Below are 12,268 nucleotides of genomic sequence, written 5' to 3'. Positions count from 1 at the left end.
GCCTTTCTTATGTTCTTATTCTGGAGTGGAGATACACGAAATGAAAAGGGCACTCCCAATATTGCGGGATTCCCGAAATTCAGCTCCCCTGAAATATCAGGATTGGTTCAGCTCCCACTGTTGGTAATGGGTGGTAAATCTGGCAACTGGAGCCAAAGTCTACTTCTGGCTACACCCAATATTCCTGAAACTAATGTTCTCAAAAAGAACTGCCAAAACAATATCCGCACTCCCAACATTTCTGACAATCATGCCCTTTCTGAAATTCCAAAACAAAATTCAAACGAAAAGTTTTGAAGCATACACCTTTAGATGCATCGTCTCGAGTGTCTCTGCACACGCATGAACATTAAGGCATATTTCACGTACAGCAGTTGACCTGACTTTCTGAAATGTAATATTTGCCTACTGCAGAATGATGTGCTTTCTAGCATTCTGTATGGTTTTTTGACCCTTTTGGTTAGATTAGTCAAAAGGTGCTCTCAGGGCCATGTGAGTCAAGACGCAACCCGCAGGCTTAAATAAATTAAAAGAGAAACCGGGCAATGCCCAATGGGGCGCCCGGAAAATGGGACCCGCAGAGAGACAAAGAAACCGGGAAGGGGCTTTTGATAACTACTTGCTGGGTGCCTGCCGCAGTGATGCACACCCACGCTGTTCCCATCAGCAAGGGAGTTTTGTCAAACACAACCCCCCCAATACATTTCCAGCTGAGCTTAATGAAGTATTCCACGCAGCCCCACTTCTAAAGAACACATGAAGCTGCCTTATACAGAATCAGACCTTCAAGGTCCATCAAAGTCAGTATTGTCTACTCAGACCGGCAGTGGCTCTCCAGGGTCTCAGGTAAGGGTCTTTCACTTCACCTACTTGCCTAGTCCCTTTAACTGGAGAGGCCGGGGATTGAACCTGGGACCTTCTGCATGCCAAGCAGATGCTCTACCGCTGAGCCACAGCCCCTCTCCATGGCTCTCCAGGGTCTCAGGCTGTGGTCTTTCACTTCACCTACTTGCCTAGTCCCTTTAACTGGAGAGGCCAGGGATTGAACCTGGGACCTTCCGCATGCCAAGCAGATGATTTACCACTGAGCCATGGCCCCTCCCCCAAGCGTGAAATCAGAGCCACGTACCTCGTGCTTCGATTCACAGTCCAAAAGTTGCTTTCAGACCTACAATTAAAAAAATAAAACATAAAAACATGAGACAGAAGCCACCGAATATCCGTACATTAATTTTGGATAACAGGAGATGGGCTACGGATGGTTGATTGGTCAGAACAGACACCCCAGGGCAGACCTACTGAAGAGGTGGAAAGCTACTGAGCAGGGCCCCGATTCATACTGAGGCCACAGTGAGAGTAGGGGGGAGCTTTAACCGTCCCATCGCCCCCATAGATTTCCCATGCAAGTTATAGCCCCTTGGCTATTATTATCTCTGACAGAGGAACCGCCCCCCCCGCTTGGATCCCCTGCAGAACTATTCACAGTACACTGTGTGTGTTTTGATCAGTGCCAGTGCAACCATGTGTTGGCAGAAGGATTTAAATCAGGGGCATCCAATTCATTTATGAGGGCTGGAGATGACATTAGTAGGGTTGCCAACCTCCAGGTACCAGCTGCAGATCTCCTGCTATTACAACTGATTTCCAGCCAATAGAGATCCGTTCACCTGGAGAAAAATGGCTGCTTGGCAATTGGACTGTATAGCATTAAAGTCCCTCCCCTCCCCAAACCCCGCCCTCCTCAGGCTCCACCCCAGAAACCTCCCGCTGGTGGTTAAAAGAGACCTGGCAACCCTAGACATAAATGTCACTTGGTCGGGCCGGGGGTGGCTGCCTTGGCTGGCTCACGAGCCGGAGAAGAGCTCTCAGGGGGCCGCATCAGGCCCATGGGCCGTATGTCTAACACCCCTGATTTAAACCCCTTCTCTCCTCCTGGCCTCGATACGAATTGGGGCCTTAGGTAGCAGCTTACTAAAAACCGAGAGGAAGCTCCAAATCACAGGCTTCCCGTTGGGAAATCTGGGCCTGAGTTACAAGACTCACAGGTGGCATAGGCCATCGCCACCCGGACCCACCCCTTCTGGTGCCCTTCGTTCCCGGCTGCCAAAGCCATGCGGGTCAGAGAATCAAGGAGGGGCTGTGTGGATGGACTCATCTGCTGCACCTTGCAAACACAACCCGCTTGCACAACAGGCAATCTTTGTTTTCAGCTGAATTCCAAGACCTGCCACCACGGAGTGAATCAGACCAAGCCTTGCATCAGAAGTCCCCAGTTTGACTCATCGCGGGGCCTCTCATGCATATCTCTGCCTCTTCAGTTTCACTCTCCCCACTGGCCACATGGCGCTAATAAGCGCCTACCTCGCAGGGTTGTTAAAGACTTTCAAAACACACACGCACGCAAAATGGATGGGAAGTCGTTTCAACCATTTACAAGCACCACATTAACTCTCGTAAATTATTGCATTCCTGTTTGACAACAGCTGATTGGGAGGCCAGAATGCTGCGGTTGAACACATGAAGCTGCCTTCTACTGAATCGGACCCTTGGTCCATCAGTATTGTCTACTCAGATTGGCAGAGGCTCTCCAGAGTCTCAGGCAGATGTCTTTCACGTCACCTACTTGCCTAGTACCTTTGACTGGAGATGCTGCCGGGGATTGAACCTGGGACCTTCTGCATGCCAAGCAGATGCTCTACCACTGAGCCACAGCCCCTCCCCATGGCTCAGTTGGGGGCAGCGGATCCCAGTCATCTGGGATCCCCCACCCCAGCAGCTCCACAAAGCTCATTAGCTGGGGGGAAATAAATCCCGGTTGGGGCCAAGGCACAGAGAAATGAGAGCACATCCAGTTTGGAGAGGCCAAAGTGAGACATCGAGGAAATCATCGACAGAAATTTATGACATGGATTGAGGGGGCGGGGAGAAAAAGAGGAAGGTTGACAGCTTCAACGCATTGATTATGAGCCGCGAGATACTTGCAACGGCACCAGCGGGGGCCACCATTACCTTTCAACCCCAGTTTCCTTATCAGTACAGTGGGGCGTGGGATCTCCCTTGCTGGCTACTGAGGAGACAGGTATTAAAGTACACCGGAGAGCTTGCAATCTGCTCGTTCTACCTCCCTCGCCCTCCAACATGCCTCCAGTCAAACAGATCAACAATGTTGGGCAGTGTTAAGACTACCTTGTGCCAAGTTGGATGCTTAAAAAGCAAGCAACCCCGTTCCCCCCCAAGAACTAAATCCCGAAACAGGTTTAAAGGATCCACCTAACTTCCTCATCTCCGAGTATGGAACTGGTCTAGTCCAGACTGGGAGCAGGGCTACCGGCTGTAGAAGGATGTCCAGGCTCTATAGGTGGAGAACTTCCTAGACAAAGAACTTCCCAGCCAACCACTGAGAATGCCTTTCTGCAGAAATGACATCACCACACAAGCATTCACCGCATCCATCTAGGCAGTCTGTCGCAGCAAGACTTCCAGAAACTCAACAGCCTACATCCAGGAACCCATCAGGCTCCTGAGGATCAACCAGGTTCTCTTACGCAGGATCTACAAGTTTGTGCTGAATGTGGATAATGTCAGATTTTCAAGTTCCTAAGACTCATGAAACCAGAAAGAAAAAAACCTACAAATACATTGCAAGGGGGGGGGGCAGGTTCAACTGAAAGTTTACGAAGAACACAATGGACTGGGTTTCGGGGTCCAGAAAGACGAGACCACCTCATCCCGTCTAGAAAACCCATTTCCCTCTTACACTACCCAACTCTCTTCTCATTTCTCCATAATAACTCTCTTCTCATTTCTATATGATTCTCAGGCCGGACAAAACACAAAACCCCTCTGGGCACAGGCTCCCCTAACCCCACCCCCCAAACCTCCCCTAAATGGTATAGGTTACAATAGATGGATACTAAATGGGTGCAAATTCATAATCAATTTGACTAACGACAGTCTAGTTATATAATCTGGGGTTTCTGCTCTTGGTGTTGGAAGGTTTCATTACATCTTTTAAAACTTGAAACCTCCCCAAGAATCCTTTGGCATAGAAACACAGAGCTAGAAGGAACCTCCAGGGTCATCTAGTCCAACCCCTTGGCACCACGCAGGAAATTCCCAACTACAGGAACCATGACCAAGGTCACCTCGGAGGGTAGCAGCAGGCCACGGATGTCAGCAATTTGCCCGTGAACGTGCTCAGCAACTTTGTGAAGCGCTGGGGAGGAAAATTCACATCACATCCAAGTGGTCGTTTTAAATCACAGCTCAACTCTTTTTCTTTTAAACCTACCTTAAAACAAATCCTTTTTCTTCCCAGCATCGGCTTTTGAAAACATCTTACTAAAAAGCCACACTGAAAAGCTCTTGGGATTTAGCCCACAAAAATAGCCCCACGCCCAAAGGAGAAAAGGGGAGGGGAGGGAAGAAGAGTCAAAATTGCGGCACCACATCCAACTGCCAACCTAAGAAACGCACGCCATTAAAATTCCATTTTCAGGGGTGAAAAACGAGGCAGCAAAATGGGTCGCCATAAGTCAGCTGTGACTTGACGGCACTCTCCATCCCCATAAACCTACAATGTCTCTTGGTAGCCAGGCTCAAACCTCAGGGCTAAGCAGAGGAACTTTCTTGAGTTACGGCACCCAACTCTAGGAAGCTCTGCTTGTTCAGACAGCTGCAACTTAAGGGTAGGAGGGCCCTTCCGATCCCAACACCCACACGCTCACGGAACTCGACCGACAACACGATCTGGAAATGCAGGCTGAAGTAGGCCCTAGACGCCCGTTCCACCAACTTACATGCAAACCTACGACGTCTCCAGTCCTTTGGACATTGGAGGAGAGATGACCCCCAGGACGCATGACTTGCCTCTCCACCTTCAAGCACTCCTTTTCTCCAGCTTCCTAGGGATCGTTCCAAGGCTCAGAGAGATAGCACCCAAGCTTTGTATGCAAACGGCGCGGGGTCCAATGCCCATATCTCCAACGGCAGGATCATCTCCAATACTAGGAATGAGAGAGACCCCCCAAAGAGGTACTCAGGAAGAGGCTACTTCCTTCATGCAGTCAGAGAAGATTTGTTAGCTCAGCTCTGCAGAGAAACAAGCCCTGCATTACTGTGGTTGAGAAAGAGTTCGCAAGCTTGCAGACAAGTTCTCCTGCCAAGGAGCGTCATCGGAACCTCTCAAGAACTTGTTTCTTCTCCGAGAGGAGCAACCGCCGCCTCCAGCTTCAAGGCTTCTTCATTCCTGGTTCAGTGGGACAGAATACTCCCCTCTGACCCACCATGGTGGAGTGGAGAATTTGCCCATCAATGCAGGTTTACTGTTCTTTTCCCAGCCCACAGATGCATCTGCCCATCTTGGCAAACTTCACAGAAAAGGGCCCATCTCTCCTGTGCCCATGGCTGATAAAAGCTCCTTTTAACAGGGCACCGTGGGGTGGGGCAAATGGGGTCCTAAGCAGCCCCCTCCCCAAGACCGCTAAACTTCAACTGCACCTGCTAAAGGTCGGGGGCAGCCACTGTTCCCCCTTATAGGGGTCTACAGGGTACAGCTTCCAACTGCTTGAAAAGGGCTCCAGTTTCAAGCCAAAAGTTGAAGAAGGTTGGTTTTTTATATGCTGACTTTCTCTACCACTTAAGAATCAAACCGGCTTACAATTGCCTTCCCTTCCCCTCCCCACAACAGACACCCTGTGAGGTAGGTGGGGCTGAGAGAGCTCTAAGAGCGCTGTGACTAGTCCAAGGTCACCTAGCTGGCTTCGTGTGGAGGAGTGGGGAATCAAACCCGGTTCACCAGATCAGAGCCCATTGCTCCAAACCACCGCTCTTAACCACTACACCATGCTGGAACCAAAGGAACTCATGAAGCTGCCTTATATCAAGAACTTTAGTCCACCAAGGTCAGTCTTGTCTACTCGGATGAGGAGTGGCTCTCTGGGGTCTAAGGCCTTTCACATCATCTGCCTCTTGGCCCTGTTTACTTGGAGATGCCAGGGATCAAACCTGGGACCTTCTGCATGCCAAGCAGATGCTCTACCACTGAGCCACAGCTCCTTCCCAAACAGGAAAACCCTCTCCATCAGCTCTTGCTTGGACCTCTCTCTTAGAAGCACAGAATTCAGAGGCAGCCCGTGCTCACCACGTTCCAAGGAACACTCCACACCAACTATTGTCTAGCACTGTGGTTCCCAACCTTTTTTTGACCAGGGACCACTAGGACTTTTTGGTTCAGTGCAGGGACCCCAAGGTTCAAAATAAAAATTCCGAGAATTTGAAAATAAACTTTAATCATAACTGTTAGTTAAACATTAAACTTAAAATAATATTTGAATATATATTTTTATAATAGAGAACTTTTAATTGAAAATATCAATTTATTATGGGTTTATAACTTTGTTTCGTGGACCTTAATTTAGTTCTCGCGGACCCCTGGTTGGGAACCAGTGGTCTAGCAGCATCAAACCCTTGCTAAAATCCAGATTTCAAAGTACAGCATATGATAGGGGTGCTATTATGCTTCTGTCCACTAGATGGTGGCCCTGCATAAGGAACTCAGCTCCAACCAGCTGCTCATTCAACTAGCTGCCCTCCTTCCCATTCTCTTTTTTTTTTTATAAGGACCGGGGGTTTTGTGTGTGCAAAGGACCGGTTTTTTTGCCCCAATCAAATGCAGTCCTAGAAGGCTGCATGAATCACCTCCTAAATCTCAAGGCCAAGAGAAAACCAGCCAGCGGTCTTTAAAAACCAGACCTGCAAGATCTTGCATACTAAACCTGCCTAGGTGGACCACACGTATCCTTGGACACAATACACAAGCCGCTCTGAACTGTAGGCAACTACCTGGCTACAGCAGACCAAGCTCCATCTCATTCAGAATTGGGGCCCCAACAGCAGCCCGCCAGGTGCCTCAGGAAAGTCCCCCAAACAAAGGATAAAGGCCCTCCCCAGCCCTTGTCCCTAGCCTGGTATTCAGAGGTAGACGGCCTCTCTACATTTTCTTACTTGTCCATTTTCTTACTTGTGGTTGTTGACTGACTTTGTGTACAGTCCCAATCCCAGCTTTTGAGCAATGAGGGAAAAAAGCAGGGCCTTCACTGCGCTTAAGGGGGGTTAAGGACATAAGGACATGATGCTGGATCAGACCGAGGCCCATCAAGTCCAGCAGCCTGTTCACATAGTGGCCAACCAGGTGCCTCTAGGAAGCCCACAAGCAAGACGACTACAGCAGCACCATCCTGCCTTAGTCCCAAAACATCTAATATAATGGGCATGCTCCTCTGATCCTGGAGAGAATAGGGATGCATCATGAGTAGTATCCATTTTTACTAGTAGCCATGAATAGCCCTCTCCTCCATGAACATGTCCACTCCCCTCTTAAAGCCTTCCAAGTTGGCAGCCATCACTACATCCTGGGGCAGGGAGTTCCACAATTTAACTATGCGTTGGGTGAAGAAACACTTCCTTTTAATCTGTCTGGGTGGTCCAAAAGCAGAGGGGTAAAAATAGCTTTTCCTCTCTTTGTACTTTTCAGACTCGCGGCTGGTCAGTTCCAACCTCACTTAGGCGAAGAGACGGCTGCTCACTGCCCCCAGGCTAGACGGCTTCACTCAAGAACAGTGAAAGAAACGGGAGGAATAATATTCTCCGTCCTTCAGATGGAAAGCTCCATATTTTTGGCACTGGGGAGCTGCTAAAACCCACAAACTGCTGCCTTTCAGACATATTTCATATGTAGGTTCAACGGCAGGTAAGAACCTGTCTCGTTTGGGACAAACATTTATTGCATATATTCATTTCTGTCGGCCCCCCATGCCCACTCCATGCTTCTCATGCTCCAGGCCCTCCAGAGCAGAGAATTGAAAACCACGGGTTGTGAATACTAGTTATGAAGCACACCTCTACAGGGTTATAAATGATTTGGATGAAGGAACAGAGGGGATGCTTATTAAATTTGCAGACAATACTAAATTGGGAGCTGTAACAAACACGGCAGAAGACAGAGCCAGGATACAGGATGATCTTGACAGGCTGGAGAATGGGGCTAAAACTAATTAAATGCACTTCAACAGAGATAAAATGTAAAGTTCTCCATTTAGGTAGGAAAAATCAAATGCATAGTTATAGGATGGGGGAGACTTCTTCTGGGCATGGAGTAGGGGTTACTGGGGGAGGTAGTTGTGATATTCTTACATTGTGCAGGGGTTGGACTAGATGACCCATGTGGTCCCTTCCAACTCTAGGATTCTATGAATCAACCACAGTGCAAACCCTGATGTTCCTCAATGAGACTGAGAATGATGGAGACCCTTCCCAGGGAAGGAGAGATCCTGTGACACGGCAGCGCAAGGCGAACACCAGTCTCTTATGGAGCGCGCTCGCATTTCACACAGGGCGATGGAGTCCCAGAAAGTCTGGCTAACTCTTCTACTGAACGCAGCCTCTGGACCATGTTTCCCACCCCCCAAAAAAACTCTGCTGCTATGCACCAAGATCGCAGGGCAAGCAGAGGTATGGAAAGTTCTCTTCAAGGAGAGTCAAAGAGGGTCTTAATGGGAGACAATCCGCAGGGCTCCCCCAGCCGTCAGGGAGACTCGAAAAGGTTGTCTGCTTTGAGCACCTTCCGTTTAAAGTGAGGGCCCAATATTTTACAGTCATGTACTCTTCAAGCAGTGGCTGGACAAGCACTTGTCAGGGATGCTCTAGGCTGATCCTGCATTAAGCAGGGGGTTGGACTAGATGGCCCGTCTGGCCCCTTCCAACTCTGTGGTTCTATGATTCCATGAATAGGAAGAAAGCATTTGCAGCTCAGACCAGGCAGACTTGGGCATGGATTGTTTTGAGCCCCCCTCTTCTCAGCCCCTCCTGACGCCCCTTTGACTGTGGTCCACAATGGTGGAAAAGTGCCGTCCAGTCGCAGCTGACTTACGGTGACCCCGTAGGGCGTTCAAGGCAAGAGACTAACAGAGGTGGTTTTGCCACTGCCTGCCTCCGCCTAGCAACCCGGGATTTCGCTGGTGGCCTCCCATCCAAGTACCAACCAGAGTCAACCCCGCGTAGCTTCTGAGATCTGCAAAGATTTGGCTAGCTTGACCCATACAGGTCAGTTAGGAAAGGACCATTCAGTTGCAGCTGACTTCTGGTGAGCCCGTAGGGTTTTCAAGGCAAGAGACTAACCGAGGTGGTTTGCCATTGCCTGCCTCTGTGTAGCAACCTGGGCTTCCTTGGTGGTCTCCCATCCAAGTACTAACCAGGACCGACCCTGCTTAGCTTCCAGGGTCTGATGAGATCAGGCTATTTTTGGCTATCCAGGTCAGTGCAGTGATGGATACAAGAATATATATGTGGAGCCTCCAGTTCTAAGTTCCAGTGGGATCCACTTTCTTGCCAGAGGAGTTACGTGCTTCTAGGGAATGCAGTGGCATGTAAGAGGGAGCTGGTTATCAGCAGCCCCCATTGGCAGGAAAATCACATGGTTTCCCTGACCGCTGCTGGCAGAAACCCCCCCCCAACCCAGCATCCTCAAGGGTCACAATTCTGAGCAATCAGGTGGGTAGCCGTCTTGCTCCGCAGTAGAACATCCTGATTCGAGTCCAGCAGCTTAAAGGTCAACGCGATTTCCAAGGTGTCAGGATTTTGAGAGCCAAAGCTCCTTCGGCCAGATATCTCGGATTCTGAACTCTCGCGTCGTCACAGGTTCTAAATTCATCCCAGCTGTTCGAAAAACCTTCCCACCCCACTGTTGCCAGCTGCAATCGCCGCCGGCACTTCCAGTTAAAAAGAATCTTAGACGGAGGAAATGGGAGAGGTCTCTGCCCAAAGCCTTGGAGAACCCACTGGACCAACCGTTCGACTCCATGTCCGGCAGATTCATGCGCTCACCCACAAGCACGATACACACTTCAGCCGTACGAAGATCCACAGGAACGTGTTCTGTGGATACATTAACCTAGTCCCTTGCACAAGCGTAACAGGCCAGATTCGAGCCCAGTAGTACCATAGAAACCAACAAGATTGGGGGAGGAGGCATACGCTTTCAGGCGTCAAAGCTCCCTTCGTCAGATACTTTGACTTTCTAAAGAGCTCATAACTCAAAAATCTTGTTGGCCTCCAAGGACTCAAATCTAGCTCCACTACTGCAGACCGGCATGGCTAACCTCTGAAGCTATGCACAGTAGCATTCCCAGAGCCGCTGTTCTATAGTGGGGGCGACCCTATGAGCATTATTAGGAAGGCCCTCTTCATATATGTCCTTGTGTAAACACCACAGCCCTCAATGCATATAGGAACCGGGGCACCAAGTTGAAGATGCACGCAAGCCCCCTCTCTGCACACTGCCGTCCCCACACCTTCAGCAGCCGGTGGCTCTCTTGGCTCCGTTCCAAAATTAACGCTAGAATTTCACCCAGAGTGAAATCCAAAAGCACCCTCCGCCCGCAAGATGTGCAGCAAAAAGTCTATCATGCTAACAACGTATTTCATGTGCGGGGCATCTGCGCACCCCAAACACGGCCAAACGTCATGCAGCCAGGCCCCAGTAGTGGGCAGGTGCTAGACAGGAATCCGGCACAGGGCTATAGAGACGCCGCAATGCAGAACATCTCACTGCGCATGTGCGGAGGCCGCCCACACAGTCATGGCACAACGAGGCAGTTGTGCCAAGCGCATGCCAGAAACTTACTGAAACACAGTTGCGCCACAACAGGAAATGTGCAGGGACAAATACGTTTGGAATCTAAGGCAGACTCTCGAAGGGAACAGGGGCAGGACTTTGGCGGACAATCCCACGAAAGAAATCCGAGCTTGCTGGACCAGGCATTTGAAAAATCTCAGCCGGGCTGGAGTATGCATCATGCTCCCCAGGATGGGAAGGATGGGGAAGCGTCAGCCGGTCACCTAATTTCCCAGTTCTAATCTGGTCAGAGCCAGACGTGGGTCAGGCCACCTTTGAACACTCTGCCCCCAAACCCTCACCTGTCACTCACACACATACACTTGAAGCTGCCTGATACTGAATGAGACCCCCCTTGGTCCATCAGGGTCAGTATCATCTACTCAGAATGGCAGCGGCTCTCCAGGGTCTCAGGCAGGGGTCTTTCACATCACCTCCTACCTGGTCGTTTTTAAACTGGAGAAGCCAGGGATTGAACCTGGGACCTTCTGCATTCCAAGCACGTGCTCTGCCACTGAGCAACAGCCCCTCTCCTACTCAGCCACATCACGTACCACCTGGTCCTTTTTAATTGGAGATGCTGGGGATTGAACCTGGGACCTTCTGCACACCAGGCAGGTGCTCTGCCACTGAGCCATGGCCCCTCCCCAATGTTCCCTCTCCTCTCACTGGTCTGGTACACCACAACGCCATCCCTCCTCCTGCACAAAGCGTGTACACACTGTACTAAGGAAGTTTGGGAGGTGGGACTAGGATGCAGAAGCCCCCAAGGGCAGTGGACGGAAGTCCTGGATCTGGAGGAAGGACCAGCCGCTGCTTCGACACCCACATGCCACGACAGTGGCAGGAGGGAACCCTGTGCAGGGGCGAGGAAGGAGGGCGGCTTCCTCTCTAGCGGGCCTTGCTGGCCTACCCTACGGTTGGAAGTCATGCAGAGCATTCCGGTGTCTTTCTTCTTCTCCTTAAAGAGCAGGCAAGCCGGATCCGCACTGCAACCACTTCCCAGCCCATGGGGGCTCTTCCCCATCGACAAGTAGCAATTCCACAGGGATAATGGGTCAAGGATCCAAACTTGGGCTAGAGAGGACTCCTGTTTCAGCCCATTGGTAGGACAGGCCAAGCCCTGACCTGGATGGCACAGGCTAGCTCGATCTTGACAGATCTTGGAAGCTAAGCAGGGTCGCCCCTGGTTACTACTTGGATGGGAGAACAGCACAGACGTCCAGGGTGGTTACGCAGAGGCAGGCAATGGCAAACCACCTCTGTTCCTCTCTATGGCGGGGTTTTGTTTTTTTTTGCCGTAAGTTGGTTGCACCTTGACAAACTTTTCCCTGACCTACTAGATAGGCCGAGCTTGCCTGATCTCGTCAGATCTTGGAAGCTAAGCAGGGTCAGCCTGGTCAGTACTTGGACAGGAGATCACCAAGGAAGTCCAAGGTTGCTACGCAGAGACAGGCAACGGCATCGCTTGCTTTGAAAACCCCATGAGGGGTTGCCACAAGTTAGCTACGACTTGATGAAAAAGAGAGACGCCAGCAGGAGATGCGCTAGGTGGCCGTGGGTCTGGATATTCCACAGTGCAGACTCATCCTTCCC

General features: G+C 50.4%; 1 protein-coding gene across 1 annotated transcript in view; it reads right to left on the bottom strand.

Annotated features, from left to right (window-relative positions):
- BCL6 (BCL6 transcription repressor) overlaps positions 1-12,268 on the bottom strand; it is a 37,303-nt gene that overhangs the window by 18,035 nt on the left and 7,000 nt on the right. The window contains exon 2 of the mRNA XM_056849568.1: positions 1,130-1,168. The gene's annotated coding sequence lies outside the window, so the exon portion shown is untranslated. The remainder of the gene's footprint in view (positions 1-1,129; positions 1,169-12,268) is intronic.

Source organism: Euleptes europaea, chromosome 5, assembly GCF_029931775.1.
Source record: "Euleptes europaea isolate rEulEur1 chromosome 5, rEulEur1.hap1, whole genome shotgun sequence".
NCBI classification, from domain to species: Eukaryota; Metazoa; Chordata; class Lepidosauria; order Squamata; family Sphaerodactylidae; genus Euleptes; species Euleptes europaea.
The sequence above is the reverse complement of the archived record's forward strand: the minus strand, read 5'-3'. Positions and strand labels throughout refer to the sequence as shown.